Genomic DNA, 15,645 nt, shown 5'->3' with positions numbered 1-15,645 from the left:
ATGCGTGGGCCTCTCCTGCCCTCTGGTGGACAAGCTGCCCCAGTGCAACCACATCCCCGTGCAACCCAAATGCAGAAATCGCCTTTCCTCCCATCCCCTGGAGAGTCTTTGCTCTTTTCCCAAAGGATGCTGTACCTGGGCCCTCTGCCAGGGCCAGACTGACAGGGAGGGAGCCTTTCTTTCTGTTCCCTCATTTCTATTCCCTTTTCCTTTTCCTCCTCCTGCAAGTGAGGACCCCTCCTTTCTGACCCCTGCACTCAGGGATTGCCTGGGGTGATTGCTGGCACCCTGCCCATGATATGGGTGGGCTTTCCCTGAACTGTAACCCTATCTCTCCAGGTCTCCCTGCCTGGATCTCATCTCTTCCTTCTGCCTGCCAATCTGACCTCCTCACCCACCAAAGGCATGGACCTCCTGTAAAAAAAAAAAAAAGTTGAGCTGGCCCCCAGACGTCCAGCTGTGAGCACCAGCTCCAAGGCTCTGGAATGCCTGTTTCTGAGCCTCTGCTCCTCTGGGTCTGCATGACTTGCTTCTTGGACCTGATTCACCCCACTTCAGTTTAACTGACATGGACCCCTACTTTTAGCAGGCATCTTTCTGGGAGCAGTGGGGACCACAGAGTTCAGTCTGCCAGGGAAGGTGGACATGGGTAAAAGTCATCATAGTAGAGGGTACGGGGTGCTGAACCTTATGAGGACAGTGAACCGGGTGCCCCTGGAGGGGGGCTCTGTGGGGAAAGGATCAGGGTCACAAGCTGACGGGTGACCAGTGTCACCCGAGGGGAGTGGGGCAGGGAGGCTACTGTAATGACTGACATCTACTGGGCACCACCTTTACCTGTGTTATCATCTGCCTTTGTCCTCCAGTTAAATTATTATCCAAACTGAACAGACAACAGTGCCTCAGAACTAGACGAGCTAGCCCCTGGTCACATAGCTACAGAATTATCTGACTCTGATCTCATCTTCCTTGCATCATATTCTGTTGTTTCTCCAGCAAAAGGCAGAGCCCAAGCAAACAAGTGGACCCTGGAGGCTTACCCAGGAATGAGCGTGTTCCCAGAGAGGTGGACACAGAGCTGAGTGGTTTTGTAGTAGTCAGGGTTGCCAAGACCTTCACCTTCAGAGTTTTATGAACAGCGGGCAAAGAGGGCAAGACGAGGAGTGGGTGACCAGCTGTCCCTCGATAACCCTTCTCTTCTTTCACCAGTTGAACCCTGAGTTTATCACTTGATTTTTGGCCACCCTAAGTAAAAACTACATTTCCTGACTCTCCTTGCTGACAACGGGTACCATATGGCTAGGGAGATGTAAGAAGAACTTGTGCAAACTTCTAAGTGATGCTTTTCAAGGAGGGAGCATGCTTTCCCTTCCACTTGCACTTCTTCCACAGACTGGCCTGCAGCTAAGCTGTTATGGTACCTGGTGTCTCATCGATAAGGGCAACATCACAGAACCAGCAGAGTGAGGACCCAGAAGACGCTGTGTGCCAGGCATCGCAGAGCTGCTGTGCTGAAAGAGAAAAGAACTTCTCGGGTGTTCCAGCTGTTGTTATTTATGGTCCCTCTATTGGTGGGAACTGGCAGGGTCTTGGCCAGAGAGGATGAAGTTGGAGGTGAGTGTGAAGAGGGGTGGTGATAGTGGGTCCTAGAAGCCTCCTGCGTGTAAGTCCAACAGGACTTGGTATCTGATTGGATGTGGGATGTGATGGAAATTCCTTGGTGGTCCAGCGGTTAAGATGCCACACTTCCAGTGCAAAGGGGTGAGGGTTCAGTCCCTGATTGGGGAACTAAGATCCTGCATGCTGTGCAGCCAAAGAAAATGTGGGGTGTGAGGATGGAGGACCAGCCTGGCATTAAATTGGCAGCGGAAAGGAGGTATGTGACAGGCTGTCCTTTTCTGTTTCTGTCATTTCACTTTTGCATCCAACTTCCTCCTCAGGCGTCTCTTCTTCAGGACCTCTCCTCTCCCTGGATCCAAGATCACCTTGCCACGACCTCTCCTTCTATATCCTTCACAAGTACTTCTCTCTTTGCTGGAACACCCCCTCCAGCCCACACCACCTTTGCCTGACTGACTCATAGCATCTGTTATTGACTCAATGCAAATATGCCTCCCTGGGGAAGCTTCTCTGACTCCCCTGAACTGCATAAGGTTCCTGTCCTCTGCACTTTCACACCATCCAGCACTCCCTTCTGTGTCACCGTGGACTTGTCTGTGCTGGGAGCGTTTGCTTCACGGTCCATGTCGCTCGCGTCACCAGGAGCTCCTTGGGAACGGAGACCATAAGCATCTTTGGATTCCTATTCCTTGGTACAGTGTGTGTCTTATGATGGGGCTTCAAGAAATGTCACTCTGCAGGATTTCCCTTTATCCTCGTTTCTCAAAATCACCCTCCAGCTTCCCCCTACCATTGCCCTCTGCAGGTTCCACTGTCCAGGTTTCAGCCCTTAAATGCATCGAAAACAAAAACAAGCCAGGGATGTCAGGCAGCCTTCTGCAGCCGCCCCTCCCCATGCTCTGACTCAGAAGTGCCATTATCAAAAGGTAACAGGTTTCTTCTATATTCTTACTCCCCATTTGGGGCAGGGAAAAAAAAAAAAACATGAAACGAGCTTTCTCAAGGATGTTTAACTTGAAATGTTCCATGCCTTAAAATTTAGGTCTCCATTTCAGAAATGATTCAGCCTCAGATGAAAGGGAAAGTTATGAAACAACACACACGTCAAATCTCCATATACCTTTTCCTCCTAATGCAGCAAAATGATACCTTTATCGCCATTCAATCAAAGGCTCACCGAGGGAGATGGGGCTGCAGCAGTCATCATCGGATGTTTCCGGGAACCCCTCGCACCAATCTATTGCACAGCATCACCATTATAAACCCATGAAAAGCTTCCTCAATTTCACTCCCCGTCATCATCAGCCACAACAGATATTTATTGACTGCCTGTTATCCTCAGGACACTATGCCAGGTGCAGGGAAGGAAAAGTTGAGGAGAGATTTCCAGGGGATTGTGAAAAGGGGCACATGTGTACCTTAGAAGTAAGTTATCTGCCTCTGAAATGAGTCTCGAGGGAAAGGAGACAAACGCCGTGGCTTTGATAAAGAAAAATGGTCCAGACCAATGGGCACCATCAGACTGCTCTGCATGCAATTTTGGCAGAGTGCAGAAAAATGATGCCATCATAATTATTCAACTGCACAGTAACCAGGTCGATACGCTACATCCATAACCCACCCCCCACAGCCTCCCGCTTCTCCCCCAGCACCGCCAATACAAGCCAGGCGGCAATGTGTTTCCGCGATTCTGTGCCCCATTCGGTCATGAAAATGTGAGGATTGAATGTATCACTGTTTTGAAGTCAAGAAGATCTACACTTCTGAAAAGGGCCATCTATCTCCAAAATCAGTCGCATGGAGAAGTAAAACAAATGCAACGCTTTTACGGAGAAAAGACAGAACTCTATGGACCCCAAATCTCCACATGCCTTTTTTAATGAGCATGAGAAAATGACGGGAACATCATTGTTCTACAAATGCTCTCTGAGTCACTCAGCGATGTGAAGTCTTTATCCGCTTTTTTCTGAACATTTCTTTAAATCTCTTTCCACCTTCTAATCACTGAGCATCATTACTAGCAAAATATTAAAATTTATCTGCTACTTATTTGTGCAAGAAAATGTAAAGGAAAATTATTCAATATTTTGAATCGGGGGAGTGTATTATGTATTTGACACACACCATTTCTGTGTCAGGGCTTCCTGGGTGGCACAGCGGTAAAGAATCCACCTGCCAATACAAGAGAAGCAAGAGTCACAGGTTCGATCCCTGGGTCAGGAAGATCCCCTGGAGGGGGAAATGGCAACCCACTCCAGTATTCTGCCGGGAGAATCCCATGGACAGAAGAGCCTTGTGGGCTTCAGTCACAAAGGGCCTGACATGTCTGAGTGGCTGAGCACACATGCACACATTTCTGTATCAAGTCTCTCTGCACTAGAGGAAGTAGGCCTCTGCCCCCATTTAGAATGAAGAGCCTAAAAGAAACCAAAAAACAACTGCATCACCCCTAAGGAGGAGAAGACTGAGCCCAGGAAGGCGCAGAGCCATCCCAGTCACAATACCGTGACCCCAAGACCCCACTCTGGGTTTCCTGGGCACCAAGCCAGCTGGAAGTGCCCCTCCCCCTACTCCTCCCAGTGCAAAGTGCCGCACCCAAGCCCGCTTCTCATGGGAATAGTGGGTATCCTCCCTGCTCCCCCCACCCCTTGCAGAGGGGCTGCCACTCCCCAGGGGCCCCAGGTCTCCAGGGCTGAGCAACTGGTGCTCCCAGAAAACTCTCAGTAACAGCTGGAGCAGGAAACCTGGACCCCCCGTGTCAGGCAGTAAGGGCCCCCTTGGCTACTATCAGTCACTCTCACCCTGGCCTCTGAAAGAAGACAGACCCTGGCCGTCGGAATTCTAAACCCATTGTGCACCCAGCAAAGCCCACCCTGCCACGGCTGTTTGGAGGGATGATGGGAGGAGAGTGTGGACTGTGCTTTGTACGCTCCCTTTTTCCACCCCCACTCCCAGAGAAGTCTAGCTCTTAACCTACACCATGTAACATTGTGGGATGGGTACCACTCTTGTTGTGTAACAGATGGATGGGCGCCCAGAGGGGACCTTTCTGGGTAACCATGGTGATACTCACAGAGCCACTATGGCATGCCAAACCATTGGCAGCAATAGATGGGAAGAAAACCCCCCACCCATCTCCCATCTCCCAATCTGCTAGCTTGCTATCACTTACTTCACAATACTTCTGCATAGCTGGTAACACATACATTCCTGAGGGTTCTCCAGAGGACCAGAACCTATGGGAGATATAAACATAGATAGAAAGAGATAGAGGTAGAAAGAGATTCATCATAACGAGTAGGCTCACATGATTATGGAGGCTGGGAAGCCCCAAGATCTGCAGGCAAACTGGATATACAGCAGGTCCCACAGTATCAGTTCCCATCAAAAGCCAGCTGCCTTAAAACCCAAGAGGAGCCCACTTTTCAGTTCCAATCTGAAGGCAGGAAAAAAAAAAATCAATGTCTCAGTTCAAATAGACAGAAGTTCCCTCTTTGCCTTTTTGTCCCACTGAGATCTTCTGCAGATTGGATGAGGCCCACCTACCTTAAAGAGGGCAATCTGCTTTACTCAGTACTAATACAGATATTAATCTCATCCAGAAACACCCTTCACAGGTGGTGCTAGTGGTAAAGAATTCACCTGCCAATGAAGGAGAGGTAAGAGATGCAGGTTTGATCCCTGGGTCAAGAAGAGGCCCTGAGAAGGGCATGGCAACCCACCCACTCCAGTATTCTTGCCTGGAGAATCCCATGGACAGAGGAGCTTAGGGGTCTTTAGTCCACAGGGTCACAAAGAGCTGGACGTGACTGAAGCGACCGAGCCTGCATGGATACACTTAGACATAATGTTCAACCAAATATCTGGACACCCTATGGCCCAGTCCAATTGACACATAAAATTAATCCCCACAGTTACATGTAGTACAGTCATCCATGGGTAGCCCAGGGGAGGTTATTTAACATTTGAGGTTCCTTAATGGAGATACACAGGCTTCCCCAGTGGCTCAGCAGTAAAAAAAAAAAAAAAAAAAAAAAAAACCCACCTGCAATGCAGCAGATGCAGGAGACACAGGTTCAATCCCTGGGTTGGGAAGATCCTTGGAGGAGGACATGGCAACCCACTCCAGTATTCTTGCCTGGAGGATCCCAAGGATAGAGGAGCCTGGCTGGTCCATAGGGTCATGAAGAGCTGGACATGACTGAAGCGACTAAGCACGCACATGTGCACATGATGGGATTACACAGTCAGGCAGTTAGCATGTGAAGCAGACAGGTAGCGTTTGAAATACTCTCATGAACATCCCACACCCAACAATTACTGACAAGCATTCCAGCCAACTTAATCTCTGATCCACACAAACCACTTTGGTTAATTAGTAGAATGAAAGTCCAAAAATATTTTTGTTGCTAAACTGAATGCTCTTCAAGATGCATGCATTGGCTAAAAGACCTCATGGGCATTCTCACCCATGTGTGAGTGGAGGAGAAGAATCCACTGAGCCCGGTAGCCCATGCCTTTCAGAATAGCTCCCAGGCCTTGGGATTCCATTAGTGCTTGCGGAGGTCTGTCATCTGGTCCCAGCTAGACAGCTGAATGCTCTGCTCAAGCGTTGCTTCATCCATCCCAAGTATGTAAAGTGCACAGAAGAAAGCCCAAGGGACAGGGAGCTGGGACATCATGGAACTTACAAAACGAGGGGTAGTAGGGGTGCGGGGAGGCATATCCTTCACCTATCTGTAAATAATAGAAGGGATTGCTATCAACCAAAAAGAACTTAAAATAGCAATGACCTAATTGGCTTGGATATCTGCAACACCATTCATTCATTGCTCTTTCTCCTAAACCACCCTGTTTACCTTCCACTATCATTGCTGTGCTCTCCTCCTCAATGAACAGAATCAGGATTCAAAACCACCCTGACAAGCTAGAATTTGGACTGTGGTTCACAAGACAAAATTTCACCTAGGTAAATGTAAAGTCTCACGTTGAAGGTTACATACTGTTTGCTGCCAAATTGTAGGATGGGTTGGAAAATGGGGTTTGCAGCAGACTTGCATCATAATCTGTGAATGGTGACTTAATAGAAGTTTATCAAGTCAACAGTGAGGACACTCAGAGAAAAAGCATTAAATGTTTCGATGACACCTAAAGATCTGGGGAAAGAGCAATTTCACAGCACTCTGCCCTGGTCAAACCACATCTGGGATATGGCGATAAAATCTGGGTACCATATTTTTTAAGTCATTTTGACAAATGAGAATACATCCAGAGGAGAGTGACCAGGAAAATAAGGAGTCTTAACATTATAAATTCCATTTAGACAAAGAATTCATGAGATTTATCTTGGAGAAGAGCCAAAAAAGGGAAGAGGTATTTAAACATCAAATAGCTGAAGGCTTATTATAAGGAGAGCATTTTGTAGATGAGGAGATAGACAGCAGATGTTTGCCTAAACTGAATAAAGAGTTAAGTGTCCAGCAATGGCAAGTGCTGGCTATGAGATAATTGTTCCCTTATGCAGTAGGTACTGTTGCCACCAGCATCATCACCACCCATCCTTATCCTTACCATCATCCTTATCCTCCTCATTACCAGCATCGCCACATCCCTCTTTCATGCATAAGGACTGAGAAAAGCCAACTAAGTCACTCCATAGCAGGTTGCTCATTAAAAAGTCATTTCCAACACTACCATTCTATTATTTTTAATTATCCAAGAAGCAATCTCTTCTCTTTTCTCCCTGAATGGAGAGAAGAGGAGGGAAGTCAGGGGGCCACCCCGAGGTCTCACATTGCTTCTCCGACATTAGGCAGACTCCTGGGGTTCAGGCCCAGCCTACTGTTCACCATCAGGCACCCTTAGCATGTTGTCTGCCCCTCGAGTCCTTAGGGCCTCACCTGTGAGATGGAATTGCCAAGAAGAAACTCCTCGTGGAGTTCTGTGCAGGTCGACTGAGCTAAGGCAGTTGCTAATATGCCAGTAAACACACAAGAAATGTTAGCTAATTACCATCCACCTTGAACTTGCTGAGCACCACGTGGACACAGATATGGTTCCTATTCATACAGCTTATAATCAAGCCACAAAGCCCTCTTCTTCCGGGACGAAAGCAAATTGAGGGTCTGGAAAACTCTCCAGGGTTTGTTTAGGCCTAGAAATCTCAAAGGCAATGTTTTCCATTCCAGATCCTCAACCTCCAAGCAGCTTCCCCCCAAAGCTGATCAACCTGAAAACACCTGCAGCAAGGACCTCCACTCGGTTTCCCTTCTCCCACTTTTTGAAAGAAAGACACACTTCCTCCCCATCCAAACTGTCAATGTGCTGCTTGATTCCAGGTATGAAAATCCCTAGGGTACCAGACCAAACAGCAAGGTCGAAACATTGGACTATGTGGTGAGAAAATAAGTGACTTGAACGTCCCTGGCGGTCTAGAGGTTAAGAGTCCGCCAGCCAGTACAGTTGGCTGGTCAGTCTCCTGACCAGGGATCGAGCACGGGCCCTCGACCATGAGAGCTCAGTCCTAACCACTGGACTGCCAGGAAATTCCCCTACAACTTCTTTTTAAACACTGAAACTATATCATTTTCTCTTTGAACTCATTTCTCTGTGATGCTTTAAAATAATTTTATGATCTAATGCTTTGCCTTTAAAAGTACTTTAAATCGTCTTATACTTCTCAACAACACAAAGCAACATAAAGTTGGTAGGGACATAGGTTCGATCCCTGGTTCGGGAAGATTCCACATGTTACAGTGCAGCTAAGCCCGTACCCCACAACTACTGAAGCCTGAGCGCCTAGAGCCCGTGCTCCACAACAAGAGAAGCCACTGCAATGAGAAGCCTGCACGCCTCAGCTGGAGGCTGGCCCCTGCTCACGGCAACTAGAGAGGGCCCGAGGGCAGTAACCGAGACCCAGCGCAGCCAGGAAGGAAGAAATTGACTGCATTCAGTTTTTGTCGATCATGATTTTTTCAATTCTTTCCTTGCTCAAAAATCAGAGGAGAAGCTAATCAAACCAAGTGATAGGTTGCGAAAAATAATTTTTGCTGCTGAATCGCCATGTGACCATGTAATTTGGGCTTTAAAAGTTTAAAGAAAATTAAAGAACTGAGTAACAGGTAGCATGAAAATCCTTCTTTTCCAAATCCTCTTATTTATGTGAATGAAGTTGTTCAGTGCTCATACGATAAAAATAAAAAAAGTGAGATATACTGAGTCCTGTCTCATTCAAGAAATAGCAATATCTGCCCAGGGAGACTTGGCCAGTCCCATCCACCTCCTGAAATATTTCCATTTTTTAAATATTTAACTATTTATCAAATTTTGTAATGTATTTATGTTCTTTTGATCCATAGCTTATTCATGATAATTTCAAAAAATAACTCAATACAGAAAAATGTTCAACACTTAAGGATTTAAGATCACAAGAAATACAATTTAACTTTATGTTGCTTTGTGTTGCTGAGAAATATAAGATGATCTAAAATACTTATAAAGGCAAAGCATTAGATCATAAAATTATTTTAAAGTGGTACAGAAAAATGAGCTCAAAGAGAAAATGATATAAAGTTTCAAATGCTTAGAAAAGAATTTGTAGAGGAATTCCCTGGTGGTCCAGAGGTTAAGACTGTGCTCTCACTGCCGAGGGCCCAGGTTTAATCCATGATTGGGGAACTAAGATCCCACAGACCATGTTGTACAGCCAAAAAATAAAATTGTATGTGTATTTTGAATAAATGATGGTAGATATCAAATCTCTACCATTTTAAAAAGTGATGTAACAGTTTTTAATGAACATATTTCAGATACACTGGAAGTTTTATCTTTTGCAATTATTTCAACTTATTTTGAAATTGTTCATAAGGGAATTCCAAAATGTGCTAAAAAACACATCAGTTTTCAAAGTTCTTTTAACTAAATGAGAGAAAAGATCCCTGGAGCAGATAACATTTACCTGTCCCTAAAAGGCTACTGACACATTAACACAACAAATCTGGCCTTCTCTTCCCTTTTCCTCTCTTTCTCAAGAAGCATAACTCCTATTAAGTAAACAGGAGGGCCTAGGAGATTCAGATTCCAGTGAGATGGGGATTAAACTAACCTAAACTTTTCTAGAAATTCTGGGAAAATATAACCAAAAAAGTATTTTAAGTATGGTGGTGGTATAGTCACTAAGTCGTGTCCAACTCTTGCGACCCCATGGACAGAGGAGCCTGACAGGCTACAGTCTTTGGGATGCTCCAGGCAAGAATACTGGAGTGGGTTGCCATTTCCTTGTCCAGGGATTTTAAGTATAGCTGATCTCATAAGAAAAAGTAAGGGCAGATTCTCCAGTGCCAGAAATCAAGTGGGAATCGAAATCCGTGGCTAGTGATGACATTGCTGCTGCTCCCAGTGAACCTGCCCCAGTTAAGTCTGCACCGTTCATCTCAGTAACCAGGACCGTCCTCTATCCAAGCATCAGAAATGACACTTACCTGGTACAAGGGAACCAAGATCCCTGCATAAAGCCAGAACTCTCAAAGAGATGCAACCGCAGTAAAGAGATGGATTATAAAAATTCACTCACTAGTACAGGGAGACCTCAAGGAAACTTATCTGTTCTTTCCTACTTTATTAGAATCAAGTAGAGAAGTCTCAGCTGAGAATTCTAGGCACTGGGGCTATGACTCACAAAGGAATTTGAAATTACACTAGGGATCTAGGACTCTCCAAAAAGAGAAATTAACATGAAACGGATACGTGACCAGAGATAACCCAGGAAACCCAGAAGGAACGTGTACTTAACCCGCAGATCAAGCCCCCCTAGCCCCAACATAAGAGGTCACAATCAAAATTTTCAATTCCAAATTATAAGGAAACAGTCGCCTTAAATAAGAACCAACAGACAAAACAAGTGAGGGTACGAGAAATTTTGGGTTTCAAAATTTCAGGTAAAGGAAAAATTGACAGACAAATCAGAATATTCAAAATACTGAGACACACACAAAATAATTAAAGGTATAAAGGCAACACACACCATTGAAAGAAGAACAAGCTATTTTGGAAAAGATGCCAAAGAAATCTCAGGGCAGAGGGATGGGAAGTGCCTCTTCACTGCCTGGCAACTGTTAAGGCCCCCAGTCGGACAAGACCTGCAGAGGGTCTAGAGAATGACTAAGAGGCAAAGGGAAAACCAGATGGTTGCAAGCCCATCATTCGTGCCATGTAGATACCAGGATGCACCAGGGCTGCTCCCAGAGTGCACCCATCACCCTGCACTTCGGAGCAAAGCCCAGTTCCATCTAATAACCCATCAGCAGGTCCCTCCTAGCTTACCTCTGCTGTTTGCAGAGTTAATAAGAAAAACAGTGGCTTGTTGTTTTCCCTTGTTTTTAAGATCAGTTGTGGGGCGCAGGTTAGTTGGCAGCAGAGAGAGCTGCAGTGCTGAGTCAGCAAAGCCCGAGACTAAGAAGACTCCCCCGCAGTACAGAATCTGCAGAGAAAACGCAGACTCACCGCCTAAGACAGGATCTCAGGGCTCATCCTCTTCAACCTGTGTTTTCCTTGAGAGGAAACTAAGGCCCAGGAAGAAGCAGCTCTCTCCAGGCTCGGCATCCTGTCTGTGAAAGGGCTGAAGCTCACACTTGGGCTTTCCAGCTCTGAGGCCACAGTACAACTGGCTGATCAGGCCTGTGCCCATGGCCAGCTTGCCCTTTCTGCTGCCTCCGTCTGGTGAGGCCCCTCCTTGACCTCTCTCAACTCCGAGCCCTGACGCACCCCTCCTCCATCAGTGCAGCCTTTTAGGCAGGGAGAGAGGATAAGATGGACAGGAGGCAAGCGTCACTCTACAGAGCAGTAAATCATATGAGAATTGTCTGTGTGTTTTTCAGAGATGCTGTCTTAAAGGGGAAATCTGATCAATTGTACTGGTAAAACTTTACTTCAAGTTGTATTCTGTGTGTCCGCGTGTTCAGTCATGTACGCCTCTTTGTGACCCCGTGGACTGTAGCCCCCAGGCTCCTCTGTCCAGGGGATTTCCCAGGCAAGAATACTGGAGTGGGTTGCCATTTCCTCCTCCAGGGGATCCTCCTGACCCAGGGATCGAACTCGCATCTCTTTCACCTCCTGCACTGGCAGGCAGATTCTTTACCAACTCTGCCACCTGGGAAGTCCCAAGTTGCATTCTAGTAAACAAACCTCTAGTAGGAAAACTTCCTAGGGACAGGAAGAGACAAGAGAGAAACCTGAATACCCCCCACTACCATCTTTCAGGCCACCTTTAGGCCACCCCGTCTAGCCTCTCAGCAAGCTAACTGTAATGAAAGAACCTAAGAGGGAGGACTGGAAAAGGAGGAAAGGGACAAAACAACACCTAGGAGATGAGGCAGGCTGCAGCGAACCCACAGACGATCTGGAAAAGAACAAGGCTAATTTAGGCTCCGAACGTGACTGGGAGCCACCAGGAGCAGCTGTTTTCCTGCTCTGTCCCCCACCTCCTCCCATGCCTTGCCTATTATTCACTCCCCCAGGGCCCTCAAAAGCTTCTGCCCGCACCACGGGACCAGCCGGCTCCCGTGTGAGACAGCAGCTTCTCTTCCCTTGGTGACGCTTCTGTGTGGGTCGCTAATCCTAGGTACAAACATGCCATGCAGCACTGGGAAAAAAGAGGGTAAGGCTTGTCCCCCCGGGACTGTGGTCTCGGTAAGGGTGGGCCTTCCCACCTGAGGAAGCAGGTAGGTCCCACCCTCTGCACATGATCCAGGGACTGCAGGGGGCACTCGAAGGACAATGACGTGGGACTGAAGGGCGGGTGTTCCACTAAGGAGAACAGATGCAGGGCCCTTGTTAGCAGCACAGGCTCTGCAGACAGACAGACCTTCTGCTCATGTGGTTTCAGGTAAATGATTCATCTCTCCAAGCCCCAGGCTTCTCATCCATAAAAGGAATGACAACTGCTACCCCCAAAGGGGTACTGTGAGCATTAAATGAGATAGTGCACATAAAAGCACCCAGGTCAGTGCCCTGCATGCAGGAGATACCTAATAAATGTTCTTCCCTCTCTTTCCTTCTCCTCCAGGGGCCAGGTACCAGTGAAGATTTAAAGAACAAACAAATGGTGACTGCAGAGAAAAGTTATGTTCAGAGGAGAAAGGCTACAGACACGAACAAGCATTGGACCAGACAGGTCAAAGAAGGGACAGCAGCCAGACTGAACCAATCTCAGCCCCCTTCATTAAAGGCTGGATAAATCTCAAAAGCATAACCGCAAGAGGAAAGGGCAACTTGCAGAATACACGATGCTATTTGTACACGTTTTTAAACCTATATAGCATTATTATATACTGTTTATGGAAGTATATGTAACTGCTAAACTAAACAAGCAGGGCTCATGGGTATAATCAGAAAGTGACTTCATCATTATCTATTAATGTTTCTTTAAGTTTATTCAGTCAGGCATGTCCTTCCCCTGCCCTAGAATGAAATCTAGACAGTTCTAGTCAATAAAAAATGTCCTGCAGTCAATAAGTCATGTCTAGCTTAGTGTAATCATCATGGTTCTCAACTTTATTTAGTGACCCCATTTATCAAGTATTGTCATAATAATGCCACATAATAAACCACCCCAAAGCTCAGGGACACACAGAAATAGGCATCTGTTTCTAGCTCATAAGTAGGGGGCGGTTTGCTGACTTCGGTAGGGCTTGCTCCAGGCTGTGAGCGCTGATTGGGACTGTTCCATGTTTTTCACTCTTTAGGAGAGCACATTCTACCTGGGCCATGTCCTCCTGATGAGGGCAGAAATGCAAGAGGAAAGTCCTCATTGCAAGTGCATGGCAAGCCATTACTCACATGACATCTACTAACATTCCATTGGCAAGTCACATGACCAAACCCAATACCAGCCCAGTGGGGAAATACACTTCACCACCATGATCAGGTAGTAGGGGGATCAAAGCCATGCTCCCCCATTGCCACCACCGAGCTATCCAGTGGGGAGCAAGGCTGGCTTCTTCTCTCCTTCCCTCCTTGGTGCTTTTGCCCCTCCTGCCCCACGTTGCCAACCCCGGTTCCTGACCTCTCCAGGTCCAAGAAGAGGGAAGTGGGAGGAGAAAGGGGCGGGAGAATTCTCACTTGATATGGGCGGCACCATCTCTGAGCCTTCTCTAAGCGATCATTCACACCACTTAACAAATGGAACAAAACGCAGAATTGCACAGGGGCCACCTGAGTCTATTTTTTTCCAGTCCCTTCTCAGTGCCCTTTGTGTTACTTTGATCTTCCTACAGAATTAAAATTCATAAACGGTGTGGTGTGTGTCTGTCCAGGTTGAGGTGGAACTGTTGCAGGAAGGGGGACCCCTTCCAGGGCCCGAAACTGGGCTCTTGTCTAACACTCGGAAATGAATTGTCCGAGGAGACACATGCTGACAAAGCAAGAGATTTTATTGGGAAAGGGCACCCGGGTGGAGAGCAGGAGGGTAAGGGAACCCAGGAGAACTGCTCTGCCGCGTGGCTCGCAGTCTTGGGTTTTATGGTGATGGGATTCGTTTCCGGGTAGTCTTTGGCCTATCATTCTAATTCAGAGTCTTTCCTGGTGGCGCACGCATCGCTCAGCCAAGATGGATGCTAGCAAGAGGGATTCTGGGAAGTGGATAGACACACGGTGTTTCCTTTTGACCTTTCCCGAACTCTTCCGGTTGGTGGTGGCTTATTAGTTCCGTATTCCTTATCAGGATCTCCTGTCATAAAACAACTCATGCAAATGGTTACTATGGTGCCTGGCCAGGGTGGGTGGTTTCAATCAGTGTGCTTCCCCTAACAGAACCAGGGGAAGCCAACTTGGTTAAAGGCTGAAAGAAACATTCCCAGGAGACCTTCGTGAACACTCTCAAGGGTCCTCCAGAGTTCAAGGATCTAGAGTTCTAGGGCTCCTGGTGACAGCCAACGCATGCCTCATCTGGCCATCACTTGCTCTTTCCTCGGCCACTAGGCTTCTGGAGATGTCCCGGCCTCTATCTGCAGAAGACTCTGCACCCCCTTCCCCCACAGGCTCTCCTCTTGGCAGGTTTGGAGGAGCCCATGCAGCTCTCCTGCCCTTGAGGCTCCAACAGATCTCATGTTCTTCTCATGAACAAACTACAGGAGAGTGGGTAGACCCCAGGGAAGCCATCTCTCCTCTGCTCCAACTTCAAAGCATCTGGTCTTTACTGCCTCCCTCATACACTTTAGCTTTCTCAAGTGAGAGGCTGTGGCCTGTCCACCAAGCACCCCAAACTGCAGAGGACACTAATCAAAGCTTGAGGTGAGAAGCGAGTACCCCCCCACCCCTCCCCTTGGGGTTAAGGGGATAGTTAGATGACATTAACATGTAAATCAATAGACTCTGAGGAAAGCAGATTGCCCTCCATAGTTTGGGTGGGTTTCATCCCATCAGTTGAAGACCTTCATAGAAAAAGACCACCCTCGCCTTTGAAGAGGGAATTCTGCCAGCGAACTACCTGTGGACTCAAACTACATTGTCAGCTCTGCTGCAGGTCTCTAGCCTGCTGACCCACCCTGCACATTTTGGACTTGCCAAACCTCCATGATTGCGTAAGCCAATTCTTTAATATAAATAAATAAATAAACAGACACATCTACATCCTGTTTTTTTCTGCTTCACTGGAGAAATCCAATACCAGGACTTCTCCGCAGATGGGTGAGATGAGCAACATAGCTGGGGGCAGTTTTCTCGCTCTTCTTCCTTGAAAACCTGCTGGGCCAGTTCCTGCCTTTTGCCACAGTGCATTTTATCTCAGGGTCAAGTTCTGTTGCTTTTGGCCCAAGACTGCTTAGAAACAAATGCATTCCTGGAAACTACGCTGTAAATCCAATTGTTAAAAGGCAAACTGTACTTTCCCATGAAAACAATGTTACATGGAATAGTAACTATAGGGGTAATACTCAGCACTCGTGTAGAACTTTGCAAAAGACTTTCCCATATCACATCCTCTACTGCATTTAGTCCTGGGAGGCAGGCTCTGTGCTCTCTTATTGCATG

General features: G+C 47.0%; 1 long non-coding RNA gene across 3 annotated transcripts in view; it reads right to left on the bottom strand.

Moving 5' to 3' along the window:
* Nucleotides 1–15,645, bottom strand: part of LOC133072888 (uncharacterized) — a 61,213-nt gene that overhangs the window by 6,270 nt on the left and 39,298 nt on the right. For 2 of the 3 annotated variants that reach the window (XR_009696822.1, XR_009696821.1), the window contains 2 exons: nt 5,666–5,830; nt 4,793–4,856 (listed from right to left, as the gene is read on the bottom strand). This is a non-coding gene — a long non-coding RNA (uncharacterized LOC133072888). The remainder of the gene's footprint in view (nt 1–4,792; nt 4,857–5,665; nt 5,831–15,645) is intronic. The other variant, XR_009696823.1, reaches the window with a different exon arrangement.

Source organism: Dama dama, chromosome 18 (genome assembly GCF_033118175.1).
Source record: "Dama dama isolate Ldn47 chromosome 18, ASM3311817v1, whole genome shotgun sequence".
NCBI classification, from domain to species: Eukaryota; Metazoa; Chordata; class Mammalia; order Artiodactyla; family Cervidae; genus Dama; species Dama dama.
The sequence above is the reverse complement of the archived record's forward strand: the minus strand, read 5'-3'. Positions and strand labels throughout refer to the sequence as shown.